Consider the following 15746-nt stretch of genomic DNA (forward strand, 5'->3'; position numbering starts at 1 on the left):
TTTGATACTCAAATACCGTGGCTGCCTGCACAAGTACATCCAGGAAGAAATACAGTTCCTAAACATCCCCTCACTCGGCGCAGCATACCGGTATGCCGTCAAGGTCGAACAGAAGTTTAAACAAAAGAAGCGAGACTTTGGATCTGCGAATCCAAAGCAGGGGAAAGGTGCCCCTAAACCACAGAACAAAGGACAAAGCCAAGGCGGGACAGCCCAAGACAACCAGCCGAAGCTGCAAGCAAAGAGCAACGCCGCGAAGCCGAGAAAGGACACTGGAAAATGGTGCGAGTTCCATAAGAGCTCCACTCACAACACAAGTGAGTGTCGGGCCAAGCAGTCACTGGTGGCTGAGCTAAAGGTTTCAGAATCAGATGCATGTTCCGACTCTGAGTCAGAACCCGATAAGGGGTATGAAAAAGGGAAGCAGATCATTGATGCGGATCCCAGTGCCACTGTTGCTACCGCAAAGATCCAGAAAAATGAACCCGAAGATCCAGAGGAGGAGGAGCGTCTCTTCCACTCCCAGATGTGGGTAAAGGGCTCCCCGATACAGTTCATTGTTGATAGCGGGAGTCAAAAGAACCTCATTTCGGCAGAGGTCGTGAAGCGGTTGGGCTTACCGACCACAACACATCCACAACCATACACCATTGGGTGGCTTCACCAAGGGCGAGATCTTCGCGTGAGCCAACAGTGTCGCCTTCCATACAACATCAAGCCCTTCACGGATGAGGTATTGTGTGACATTGCTCCCCTTGAAGTTTGTGATGTATTACTAGGACAACCATACTTATGGAAGCGACATGCTGTGTATGAATCAAGGCCCCGTGCTGTTATTATTACATTGGGAAATAAGTTGTTCAGGATACCAGAGGTAGCACCACCTGCCGCCATCTCTTTGATTACTGCAAAACAATGCAGTAAGATCATTTCCAAAACCAGGAAATTTGTTTTCCTGATGATACGCCCTCAAGGGAAGAAGAAGACAGTGGCCGCGGCCTCCAAACGGGGTCCCTCTGCACGGCAGCTACAGATGGACAAGATTGTGGAGGAGTACGAAGACATCTTCACCTCCCCGGCAGGGGTTCCTCTGCACTGTCAAGTCAAGCACTCCATCAATCTGACCCCAGGTGCGGCGCTACCCAATGGACCAATTTATCGGCGCTCCGTTCTGGAGAACAATGAAATCAAGAGGCAAATTCAGGAGCTCCTGCATAGGTTACATCCGTCCGAGTTCTTCGCCCTGTGGGAGCCCGATAGTGTTGGTACAGAAGAAGGATGGGACGTGGAGACTCTGTATTGACTATCGGGCGCTGAACAAGATCACTGTCCGTAATAGGTACCCGATCCCGCGGATTGATGACCTCCTAGACCAACTAAAGGGGGCGAAATATTTCAGCAAGATCGATCTGAAGTCAGGATATCACCAGGTACCAATTGAACCCTCAGATGTGTGGAAGACTGCCTTCAAATCCAAGGAGGGCCTCTTCGAATGGTTGGTCATGCCTTTCGGATTGACGAATGCTCCTGCAACCTTTATGAGGCTAATGGATGACATCTTGCGGCCATTCACCAACTCCTTTGTAGTAGTATACTTGGATGACATTCTGATCTTCAGCCAGAGTTGGGAAGAGCACCTCCACCACATCCGACAGGTTCTCCAAACACTGCGGCAACACAAGCTATGTGCCAATTTGGAGAAATGCACTTTTGGCATGACCGAGGTTCAGTATCTGGGATACATCATTGATGAACAGGGGGTGCATGTCGATCCAGCCAAGGTCCAAGTCATTCGGGATTGGCCCTCTCCAACCACTCTAACAGAGCTCCGCAGCCTTCTAGGTCTTGCCAACTTCTACCGCAGGTTTGTGTTGGGATTTTCTCATATTTCTTGGCCCTTGAGTCAAGTCACCAAGGGCGGGGCGAAAGCAAAATTCTTTTGGTCTGAATCTCAACAGAAGGCATTCAGGGAGTTGAAGGATCGCCTCTGCACAGCACCAGTGCTCGCGTTACCAGATTTACAACAACCATTTGAGGTCGAGACAGATGCCTCTGACTATGCTATTGGGGCAGTCCTTACTCAACATGGACATCCAGTGGCATATCACAGTGAAACACTTTCAGACACAGTCTGGAAGTACCCCACTTATGATAAAGAGATGTATTCCATTGTACAGGCCTGCCGACAATGGAAGCATTACATTTTGGGGAAGGAAACGGTCATCCACACAGACCACCGACCTCTGCAGTTCATACAGACCCAAGGGAAATTGCAGAATGATCGCCATCAGAAGTGGTCTACATACCTGCAACAGTTTCACTTGAATATCAAGTATAAAAAAGGGCAGCACCAATAATGTTGCAGATTGCCTCAGTCGACCACCGATCATGGCGCTAACCACCGTGCTCAACTCTTGTGGGCACGAGACTTCTGATTGGCCACTTCTCTACAAAAGCGACCGAGAATTCGGCCACACATACCAGACACTCTTGGAGGGTCGGTAGGTTGCAGATTTTCACCTCCAGGATGCCCTATTATGCCACCTCGGTCACCTCTGTGTTCCTTCAAGCGAGCGTGCCAAGATGATTTGGGAAGCACATTACAGTCGGGCTGCTGGGCATTTCGGGGTCGAGAAAACAGTGGCAGTACTGCAAAACTATTTCTATTGGCCGAATCTTCGACAGGATGTTGGGAAGTACATCCGATCATGTACTGCCTGTGCCATTGCCAAACCGACCATTAAGAAGCAAGGCCTCTATACCCCGTTGCCTACCCCTAGTCGACCTTGGGAATCCATCTCCATGGATTACATGTCAGGCCTTCCTTCCACTAAGCATGGAAATGACTGTGTTTTTTTGGTCGTCGATAGGTTCTCAAAGATGGCCATTATGATGGCCTGCAAGAAGAATATCACAGCAGAAGCCACTGCTAAACTCTTCTTTGAACGAGTGTGGGTGCACTTTGGGATCCCACAGTCTATCATCTCAGATCGGGACAGTCGGTTTCTCAGCACCTTTTGGCCCAGTCTCTGGTCAATGCTGGACACCAAACTCACGAAGTCCACAGCCTTCCATCCTCAAACTGATGGCCAGACAGAGGTTGTCAATAGGATGATTGTGCACATTCTGCGCATGTATAACTCGAAGCATCCACGCACATGGGACGAGAGCCTCCCCTACGTTCAGCACAGCTACAACCGAGCTCTTCACAGCTCCACTGGCCATAGCCCTTTTCAGGTGGGTTTGGGATTCCAGCCACTATGCCCCATTGATGTGGCCATGCCACTTGCAGCTACTCACATGAATTCAGCTCATGTCCAGTCCGAAACAGATAAGGCCACCAGCTTCATTGAGCGCATCCAACATATTCGCCAGCAGGTCCATGACATTCTTGAGAAATCAAATGCCAAGTACAAGCAGCGACATGATCAACATCGGGTGCCACACAAGTTTCAGGTGGGCGACAAAGTCTGGTTGCATTTGCAAAAGGAACGCCTTACTGGAGCCTATCGAAAATTGAGACCACTCCGATATGGTCCTTACACCATTACTAAGGCTATGGGAGACAATGCATTTGAGCTCAGCATTCCCCCATTCCTTGGCCTGCACCCAGTATTTAATGTGGACCGCCTTCGGCCATACTTTCCACCATTGCTAGACACATCCGACATTGCAGAACAGCTCAAACCCACAGAATTAAATCCAGATTGCATGGAACAAGCTGCAACTGATCGGATCATGGACACACAGATCAAGAACACTCGCCAACAGAATATCCAACTGTATCGAGTTGTCAAAGCGGGCCAACTCCTTCAGCAGGGCAAGTGGCTCACCAGGGAACAAGTTCAGCAGAAGTTTCCTCATCTCATGGAGGAGCTCAACGCAATGGGGACCATTGCTTCCTAAGGGGGGAGGAATGATACAGGTGGATATTGGTGGCCACCTGCCAAGTCCACCTGGACCCCCACCATTGTCTTTCTCAGCATTTTCAGTTTCCTTAATTGTAGCACAACTTACTATTTTTAGCAGTTTTTCGGGTCCTGAACTTCTGGAGCCGTTTTGAGGCCCTAAACGACGTTTTTTGGGAAATCTGGGGGCAACATGGGTCCATGGACTGATGTTTCCCTTCCCAAAGTGGTAATGCTCGGATAGATCTTTCTAACGAGCTATTGTACACGTCAAACGGAGATCGTATGCCAAAGTTAAGACCCTGGGAAGTTGATGTACCAATTTACCCAAACGGGGCCCACAGTTTGGCGTTTCATCTCCTAGGGTTAGGTTTTGGAATGTTAAGGGTTTTCCATTGTTTCTCAACAATAAATAGGCCTTCTAGCCTCATTGTAACACAGTTCAGAGGCATGTAGCCATCACATCTCTTCTCAGAGATAAGCTACCATCGCCCTAGCTAGTTTATTGCCATTTCTGTTTGTAAGCATATTTCAGTATTTTCCATTAATGAAATGAAGTATTATTTCCGCTGCATCTTTGTGTATATGGTTACCTCTGTAATTTGTTGCGTTCCTGTTTAAATCCGGATCACTCAATGTGCTCCATTATTGAACCCTTTTGTTTGAGACTTATCAATTGGCTAAAAAAAGTGTTGCTTTTCGTATCCTCATAATGTGCTATCAATTCTTCCGTAAAAATTGCCCAAGTGATAAATTGTTTACGAGAGCAAAGCCATTGATACTATACAAATTGATTTGGTTCCAAATATAAAGTTGACATACGTACCTTTTGTGTGTTTTGCACATTATTGAGATCGAAAAATTGCTCCATCTGTAATATCCATGTTGCGGGATCCGTGCCATCAAACTTTCTCATATCGATTTTTGGAATATGGTGGGTCTTCGATCCAACATTAGAGTCTATGATATCATGATTAACATTTCTTTTTTTCGCATCATGAGTTTCCTTTACTACCTTTTCACCATTAGTAAGTAGTTCTTGTAGAAAATTTGTTAAATCTGTCTTCATATCTATCATGCCTGTCTTCAAGTTTGTGTTCAAATCTATCTTCAACTCTTCCATGTCTGTCTTCAAATCTGTCTTCCAATCATCCATCTTAGCTTCCATGCCCTTTATCTTAGATTCCATGCCATTTATCTTAGCTTCTGTTACCTTTTGTGAGCGTGACATTTGTTGCACTTGTTCTTGTAATTTTGATATATTATGTAGCATTTCTTCCTCTTCTTCATGAGTCATGCTAAAGCTCTCAGGTTCCTTACTAGGAGTTTGCATTTTCTTTCCTTGGGGCATCAGTTACCGATAATAATTCTTTACTATGCCCTTTGACTTCCTTCAAACCCAGCTTACACAAAAATTTAAAAAGAAATACTAGACACCCTTTTTTCACTTTGTAGAAGCCTGATATTGAATCTGATGTATCTTTGTAATTCCAGATCCTCCAATTCTGAAATTGCGACCTGTAGTAGCCTCCTGTGTCCTCTTTCCAATGCCACAAGTCTGACCCAAATTGGATTCTCCAAGGAAGAGTTATGCGAAATCTCCCACAGTGACTTGATTATAGACTAGTTCAGTAGAGCAAACTTGTACGACGTGCCACGAGTCACTGTTTTGACCTATGGATCTGAAAAATGCATACAAGAAACTAAAGTCTGTCCTCTTTCTATACCTTCTTATGCAATTTCAATCCGATCCACAGAGAGAAAGTTATGACGATTTTCCCCAGGTCACTTGTTTTGAATGTAATTCAGGAGTCTGCAAAAAGACCAACTTCCTCCGATCATATCTCTGCAAATATTGCGCGAAAAGCTCTGCAATTCGAACCCAAGGTTCAATGTGAACTCTTATCAAATCGGTGTTTTTGCGACTTCTGAAATTTCATAGAAAAAAAGTTATAGTGAAAATGCCACGATGACCTGTTTGGAGCAGTGAAACCCTAGAATCCAAAGCTCTGATACCAAATGTTATGAAACCAGCTCAAGAAAGGATAGAAAAGATAGATCAACGCCTTAGAATTCAGCCTCTTCGAGGTGGAAACCTCCTTCACATTACATAAATGAACAATTCTTTGATGATTCAAATGACAAAACCTCCTTTCTATATATAGGAGTCTAAGGAGTCACAAAATAATCTAGCCAACCTAACAATAATAATATAAAGCCAGAAAAATAACAATAGAGGGATTCTATGGGGCAAAGTAATAACAATATGGGGGCAATAGGGGAACAAAAATACTAATAAGGGGTATAACTACAATAGTAATGGGGTAATCACTAGTATTATAGGGACCCAACAAAGCGACATATTGGATATCAGGATATTAGATCATTGCAGAAGATAATATCAGAGGTCTGAAATATCAAAATATCAGAGCTTCTTAACAGAGGAATTTTTAGAAGTTAAGATACTTAGCAAGGTCGATAGTGCTAAAAGCACTGAGGAATTCTGAGCAGGTCAACAAAGGATTTGTTGCAAATTCAAGGATCATTAAGAATCTCTCTCTCTCCCCTCTTATAGGACACATGGCAGAATGCCAGTGGGCCTGAAAATCTACAGTGGCTAGTGATGTCAGCATATCGGAGGATGGAATATTGGAGGACAACAATATCGTAACTATTGTGAAAATAATGGCTAAAGAGGTTCCGATGAAGAGAGATTTGATGTTGGTTTGACGCTCGGTCATGATGATTCCAAATGAACTAAGGGCAAAGGATATTTCAAAGAATAAGTATAAACCCCCAAAAGGAACAACATATCTTAGCACCTAGGACTAAGCCCTTGGTCACAACCCTCGTTCCTATATGAAGGAAAACACATAGGGAACTAAGCGCTAAGGGAGCCAAGGATATCAGAAAGTGAAATACCGTAACATTTTAATTGTGAGGGTTACGATACTAAGGGGATTTGATATTGTGTTAAGCCCTTGGTCACAACTCTCGGTCCTATGAGAAGGAAACACATAGGGAGCTAAGTGAAAAAGGAGCCAAGGATATCAGACAATGAAATATCCTAACATTTCAATTGTGTGAGTTACGATACAAAGGAGGCTCTGATATAGCACTAAGCCATTAGTCATAGGTCAGGTCTTATGAGAAAGAAGTTGCTAAAGGAGCTGAAGGCAAATGAGGCCAAGGATATTGGGGAGTGCAATATCGTAACATTCTACCTATGTAAGTTACGATATGGCATGTTCCAATGAGGCAATACAATGTGTTTTAAGGATGTATGAGTCGACAGCTGAAGAATTGAATGTAGGATCAATGGAGTTGATTGTTGAAATGGGCTAAACCTACATAAGACTCTGAAAAATGAAATGAGGACATCATTTAACATAGACAATTATGTGGGAATGAAGGAAATAATTAGCTGCTTCATGTGCATGACTAGGAGAGTTAAATGAAGTTCAAATTAACCATCTCTATGGACTATCAAGCTCTTTTAAGAAATAAATAAGAATGGGACTCTCGGAGGAGTGTTTAGGTCATCTGATGATTAATTTCTCAGCATGGATATTTACATAGTTGTTTGGTAAAAGGATTCAAAGTATATCTATATGTTTAATACCATGACAGGAGTCATCCAAGATGACGTAATGTTAAGATTAGGTATGTTCTATGCTAGAGAAATTTATTTAAATTTTCACAGTTAGCAATCACATCAGCATTACGATAAACTACAGATATAACATAAATATAATATGCAGAAAACAAGCCAAGACAAGAGGACACAAGATATGGCGCAAGCCAGGGACAAACCCCACAATGTGTGGGGAAACCCTTGATCAATTCTTCTTTTATCTTCAAAGTTCAGCAGAGAAAGAGAGAGAGAGTACATTTACAACAGAAGTCAACACTTTGACTTGTCTAGATCTGAGCATAGATAATCTCCTATAATGATGAGATCAGTTGAAGACATTTTGATTCAACTGATCCTCCAAGGTGACGACTTCACTTATCGTAGTGTTGCATCTAGGTCCACTTGTTGCACCACTGTGTATGACACCATGTTGCACCAATCATGATTATCATGTCCATGTTCTTTATCATTCTGCTCTTCATGTTCATGATCTTATAATGTTGTCTATGTTTATCATGCTGCCCATGTATTTCATGATGTTGTCCATGTTCTACATGCTCATGAATATGTTGACACAATTCTACTGAAGATTGTTACAGTCATACCATTGACTGCTATATCAACATTACTGCCCTTCAAAGATGACAGCGTATATGTTCTGGCACCTTTATATTTGACTGTGACTCCCATCAACATTGCTTCCCCTGACTGCATTATATATGTCCAGATCAAACATCAATAAAATGTCCTTATCTCTGTGCCACCGAAGTTTATATACATCACTATTGTTCATTATATGAGGGCTGCGTATGATTTATACTGAACAACGTATTTGTACCTCCATGAACAACGTATATGATCCATAATGATCAGCGTATATACCCAGCATGTATCTCATTTTAGTTTTGACTGCGGTTACTCAGTGCAGATACCCGAGTTTGATTTCACTACGGCTTCATCGTTACCCTTATGTGACTCCGGTTGTTCCTTTTATGACATCAGAATATCAGAATTCATGAACAGCGTGGATATGACTCTCATGCCCAGCGTATGCATTGCCAAGATTGCGTTAGATTAATGCCATGATTGTGTTCACAATTGATTACAAATGAGTCTTCATGTCTGCATAGAACCCTGGCAACCACCCATGCGCTGAGCGAAGGTTCTCAGATATGTTACACCGGTCTGGAATTTCCACAGATCTCTGACACCACAGCGGTAGGCCTCGATTTTACTCATTTTGTCAATGGTATTCGATCACCGAAATTCCTCTATAAAGAAACAGCAATAAAATTGCAGATCCTTCTTAATTCAAGCTTCAGGGTCAGGTACGCACTGGAGTTTCCATGTTGGTATATCAGGTAAAACCCTCATCATATGGAACAGCTGTTGCAGAGAGGTCATTAAGCGAAATTCCGCCTCCAATCCAACCCCTGGTTGCCACAAAGAGGCCAACGGCTCCAGAAACTGAAGCCAAAGCAATTCGTCTATTGATCCGTTTAACAAGAAAAATCACATCACGATTAGTGCTTTTAACTTTGGTTTTTTTCATCTTTGTCGTTGCTTTTAACTTCATCTTTGAGTTGGCACCTCAAATTTCGGAACCCAAGTGCAGTTTTGGATAATTGTACCTGCGAATTGCTTCGTGGCCGCAACGGATACACTAAATTCAAAGGACTCAGCCCAAGACAAGCCATTGTGTGGATGTGGAAGTAGCTTGCTGTGTCGTTCAGTATCTGTTTCCCTTACCATCTTACCGTCTAAGTAGTTGCTAGAATGTACATATGGATTGTATCTGGTGTATGGTCATTCCAGGTCATTACAGCATATATATATACAACCATGAACAACATATAAGTGAGCATAATAGTCATCTTCTTAGAAATGAGATAGAGCATCATTTGACTGTTTATATATGTCTTCATGACTGCGTTGAAGGAGTCTCCTTGTCACTGTGTTGGATCAGCATACGTTGGCTAGGGCATCATCAAACAAGGGCAGCGTATTCCTTTTGCGACTCTCCTTCTCCAAAAACCCAAGACGTGGAGAGGAGATCACATGAAGAATGTATATCAAATGACTTAAAGTCTTCTCTTATTTATACTAAAAATGAGGATGATGAATAGACACGTCGGTTGGGCTTCTAGAGCCTAGATAAGAGCTGGTCGGCTTGATAATAATTACATAAACAAAATAAATTCATATCTCCATAAATACTTATCGGAATCGGATGATCTTTGGATCAATCCTACACCTCTCGATGAGAGGGATCCAATAAAAATATCAGCTTCCATAAATAAGCCGACCCACATGGAGTTTGGCCCTAGTTGCCAATTTAACATGTAACAATGTCAGGGGGATCCATGTCGAAGTACATTTGGGAAGTAAGGGTATATACAATAGAGACAACCTCACATAGAGTGCTTCTGTGAAATAAATCCATCATTTGCAATTGAGAAAAGGGGGGAGCTAAGCATATTTCCAAAGTGCTGAGGAGTGAGAGATGTTGAGATATAGAGAGGTCTAAGCATTGAGAGCATACTAAGTGTTGGTGTAGCAAGAACAGTTGGAGTGTTGTGGGATGAAAAACAAGGAAAGAGTGGGAGAGCAAGCAACATAGTGAAAACTGTGAAAAGAACAATGCGAGTTGCACTCAGGTAGTTGCAGTAGAGAGCCCATGTGAAGGAAGGGAGTGTTGAGGAGAGATTTTTGTGAGTAGCAAGTAAAGAAAAATTGCATGAGAGCATAGAGGACAGAGAGAAGAATTTGAATCTACAACAAACCATTTTGGTATTTTACTTGTAATGTATATGCCTGTTTTCAATTTGAAAATTGTATGAAATAGTATAATAGTGGCAAGAGCAGGTTGGTGCCTACATATAGAAGATGTAGGTGCCTCCTGGAATGTTCGTGGTTGCTAACCAAAGGGGGTTGGTGCCTACTATGTGTGGGTGCTCACAAACAAACAGATGTAATTAAGTACATTCTTAATTTACATCATAAACAAACAACAAATTTGGTGGTTTTTTCCCTTTGTGTTTCCACATGAAAAGCACTATGTCAAATGATTGTGTTGCTCATGTGATTGTTGTATGAACATGTATGTTTGAACTTGTTGTTCACTCCCTTTATGAATGAATTCTCTCAGAAGCAATATAATATTAAAAGGGACTGTAAGCACACTAGAAAAAGTAAAGAATCTCACAATTATTGATTCACCCCCACCGCCCCCCTGCCGCTCCCCCCCCTTCTCATCCATTCCTTATTCCAACAATTGGTATCCAAGTTCCTTTAAGAAAAATCTAATCACTGGAACGTATATCTATAAGGAATTATGTCTAGGAAGGAGAGTCAAGGGGCTTACTCAAGTATAATACCAGTCTATGCCTTTTGGAAAGTAAGAATGTAAGCATATCTTATGTCCCTAAGAGTATATGTTTGGACTTTAGTGCTAGTATACTACAATATCTCTAATATTCCTCCCACTGATGCAGATGGTAAAACATTATGTGGAAACAATGTTAAAGCCAAGAATGTCATTCTTTTTTGTCTTAGTCAATAAGGAATTGTAAATGTTATGCACATCAAGGGACCCATCCCATGGAGGGGGACTTATAGAACCATCTATAAATCTCCTTTACTAGGTGTTTTTAATAAATAATTTATTCAATTAAAGTCTTTCCATTTTGGTTATACAATATATATATTTATTGTTGATTGTTGTTCTAGATCATCTATATTTTTGTTGTAGGCTTTTTCATTCTTATTGACAATATGAATCATAAGTGGTCATCAACTTGTTGTTAGGGTCACTTATCACCCAGTGACTTAAGTGAAGTGTTTTTGGTACACCTTCCAAGAAATTTCACACTAACAAAGAGTTGGAAATTTCTCATCCAAATGCCCTTATAAGGAAAAGGTTGAGAAGGAAGAGGATTGGAAATTTCGAAACAAGTCTCAAAAACATCACAAGGAAAAGCCCTATAAGAAAAAGGGCTTCTACTCCAAAAAGGATAGCTCAGCACCAGAGTCAAACAGTGAAAACGCGTTGGAGAATGACTCAGATAAGTATCTACTTATGGCATTTGAAACAGAGTACAGGAAACAAGGTCTTATGTACTTTGAAGAAGAAGAAGAAGAAGAAGAAGAAGAAGAAGGAATAGTGTACTTTGAAGGGGAATTCATCAGTTCCCTTGATGAGTTAAAGAAAGTGAGGAAGAAGAATAAGCAACTGAAGGAATAGTTACAACATGCAGAGGAAGGTATGTATAACTATGACAATGAAGAGTTTTCCTATTAAAAAGAAAAGCTTGAGGAATTTATCAAGAGCAAAGATAGTGTTGAGCCTCCAAAATGTCATCCACTTTCACTTTCATTTCCATAATTTTACCCTCATTCAGTAACTCTATAGCCCCATAACCTTACATTAAGTAATCATTTTCAAATCACATGGGTTTATCATTATTAATTTCGAAGTCATTGATTTTAAGTATTTTAAGAAAAATTGTGATTAAATATTAGGAAATTAACATGTCTCCATATATATCTGAAAATGTTATGAGTTTTGTGATATTGTAGGCCTACTTGGAGATTCTAGAAGGGTATTATTTGGCCACCCAACCACAAATTTTAATTTTAAATTCCAACCTGTGAAGACTTGTGGAATAATTGTGGAAGATGTGGATCATTAACTATGCACATTCAAAGGAGAAGAATCATGGATGAGAGAATTTTGAGACGATTTGTATCTTATATTTTTAGGAGATTGGTTGTAACCCCAAGAGATAAATGTGGATTTAGTAGAGATTGAAAGATCTATATTTATTGAATAGTTATGCTCAATTTTTGTATAAATATGAGTGCACCCTTCGTACAAAGGGTTGTTAGGTATTGGTTGTTAGGTAGTAGTTGTAGAGTTGTTAGTGTTAGTGTTAGTTGCTAGTTGAAGGTTCCATGTTCCATCCAAGTGGGATTTGTAAAGTGAGGATAGAGAATTCTTGTAATATCTTGTAACTCATTTTATGAAATACATATCAGCACTTTGATCTCCAAGACGTGATAGTTGTTCAATGTGTTTGCTAAGGAATGGAGGGCCCCCATCAACTACAGTTTGCACATAGTTGTACATATTAGTAACATAGTATAGTTATGATTTGATTTATTTTCAGCAAGTGTGTTTTCATTTTATGCAACCGTGTTTTTGCTTTCAACAAGTGTGATTTTTCTTTTAGCAAGTGTGATTTCATTTCAATAGGTGTGATTTTGATTTCAATTCAACAAGTGTTATTTCATTTATGCAAGTGTGGTGTGATTTCAATTCAGCAAGTGCGATTTAAGTTATGCAAGTGTGGTGTGATTTCAATTCTGCAAGTGTGATTTCATTTTCAATTAAGTGTGATTTCCCTTATGCAAGTATGATTTCAATTTCTTTATGTTTTGTTTGGTTTAGTTTTGATTAGATTGATTTAATTTGTTTTGCAATTAGTTTTAACAGCATTAGATTAATCTATTCTAATAAATAACCACCTAGTGCATGTAGCACACATATACCTCGTCAGTTCATAAAACCCGGGTTCACAATTAATGACATGGATTTAAATCGCAATTAAATCACCCAACAATTTGGAATCGTTGTCGGGGAGGTATACATGGGTGTTTATTTTGAAAATTTAGACAACTCATTCTATTTGAATTCTTTTTTAAATGCATGGTTAAAATCATATTAAAATCATTTAGGATGCATATCAGATTTCAATAATTTTTCAAAAATTTGTACTAATCTATGTGCACGATAGGAATTATCAACTAGTTGGAGTAATTCATAGGCAATTAAGAATTTTGAAGATTGTTCTTCGAGGAAATTTCTCGAACCTTAGCAATAGCTGGGATATCTGCCTCTTAGGAAGGGTATATTTTAACTGCATGCAAAAACTTTTCTATCTCTCCACCTCCGCAGGAAGATCATTGAGTTTCTTTTGATTCCTCTTGTCAATCTATTAAAGAGACTAAATAATTATGCAATATTTTTGATGGGGAGAAACCACTAGAATCTAAGATTGAGGAATGCATAATAAAGGAGGATATTCAATGTGATCTAAACCAAGAAAGGAATCAAGAATTTCATATTTGTATTCAAATATGGTTCCAGTCAAGGCTCAAGTCACGTCACTCTTCCATTCTTCCTTCTTAATTGTATTATCAAAAAAACTGGTCTTTCATGCTTTGATGTATTTTAATGCATATTTTTCAAAACTAAGCATGGATATATTTTTTCTCTTGTTACGCACATAGTTACATTGGAAAGATACATATACTTGAAATAAATTTTCTATTTCTAGTAGAGTACAGTAAGATAGAATCAATGAACAAAAACCAAGTTTGGTGATGTGTGTGTGTGTGTGTGTGTGTTTTATGTTTTTAAGTTGGATTTCATTTTATTTTGCAATTTTATTGATTGGTGGTGTAGTAAGAGCCACCCAACTCACTAATCATTTGCAAGAAGATGTAGAAAGAGAAAGAATATTTGAGAAGGAGGAGAAAAAATAGAGTATTGAGAGCCACAAGTTGAAGTTAGAGATCAAATTCTTTCATTTTGTCTCTTAAATTTCACATGCCAAATGAATAAAGAGTTTCAATATTTCTTAGTATGCTCTCTTCTTGCGCTCTCTGCGACCTGGAAGATTAGAAAAGAAAATTGAGTCAAGTTATTTTTAAAATTTTGCAATAAAAATTGGATAAGAGATCTAAATTCATACTCAAAAGTGTAATTACAGGTTTTTATAAAGCTAAAACAGCAAAAATAATGTCTCCAATGAATCCAACATTGTCAAAAACCCTTGTTTTGACTCCTTTTGCACCTCATTTGGCCAAAAATTGAGTAAAATATCACTATTTCAATTTTCTGCCCAATTATATTGTTAATAATCCTACAATTCGACCTAAACCTGGCCTATGCGCCCCAAATGCGAAAATTGCATGAAAACCTAGCCTACATTCTCAATAGGTATTCAAATTAGGACAGATAAAATCACCATTAAGCCCCAGTTCTGAATATTATGGTCATGTGCAATAATACGACAATGTTGGGTGCCTAAGATCTTGTGTCAAGGGCCAATGGATTTTGGCACCATTCCTCTGCCACGCCCATGGTCATATGGCATCTGTGCCTTGGGGATAGCCCCCTTTCATTTATGCGTTGGCACCTTACTTCATTTGGCATAGGACTATGACTGTGGGACAGGCTAAGGCCTAGCCCTTGGCCCCCGCCTATGGTTCTGTGGTGCTAGAGGGCGAGGGGCTAGGGCTTAGCCTAACCCCTTTTCCCAAATGTCATGCCCATGAAACTTAAATATACATTCAAAACTATATTAAAAAAGAAACGTATGGTAGGCGGATTGGTAGAGGCGCTTTGTTGGTTTATAGGAGGTCTCGGGTTTGATTCCTATGGAGGTTGTTTGTCCTCACATGAAAATTTTAGTCCACCATGAGGAGTCTGTAGGAATTTACAGGGTAAGTTCCTCAGAAAGAACACCAAAAGGACACCGCTCACAACCAGATCTCAAATCAATACACCAGTATTTTTGACGTGGTTAAAACCCTCAAAGTGCAAGGAGGGAAACAATCCACGGCCTGTCCCAACGTGGGTACTACAGGCAATTTATTAATCAAAGAATGAAAATTTAAATAAGCTTCTCTCATGCACGGATTACTCGAACAATGACCCTCCATGCGCTTTAAATAGAACTCATGGACCAATCGGGTGTCAAGCCACGGATCAAGTGTCGGTAATACCGAGGTGAGAGTGAACCGTCGGATCACTACATATCGTGACCGTCGGATTGTAAGTTACAAAATGTACAACGGTAAAGAAAGACACTTTACCTAACTCTATACCTAACTCTATACTAGACCAAGTTGAACTTAACTATATCCTATGTGTCGGAATATCCTAACATCCCCCCTTAAGAACAACTTGGGATAGGATTGAAGGATTTACAAATATGACACAATAGGAGAAGGAAGGAGGCACTAGAGCCTATCCCCCCTTAGTGACAACTTCCTGAACTCCAAGCATATATAGAAGTTTAGTGAACTTCGCCTCTGTGAGAGCCTTCGTGAAGATGTCTGCAACCTGATCATCTGTTGGACAATATTGCACTTCAAGAACATGGTCATGAATGAGCTTTCTGATGAAGTGCATGTGT

The sequence above is a fragment of the Pinus tabuliformis genome, chromosome 8 (assembly GCF_031772625.1).
Source record: "Pinus tabuliformis cultivar Carrire ecotype Pingquan chromosome 8, CPIR1, whole genome shotgun sequence".
Lineage (NCBI taxonomy): Eukaryota > Viridiplantae > Streptophyta > Pinopsida > Pinales > Pinaceae > Pinus > Pinus tabuliformis.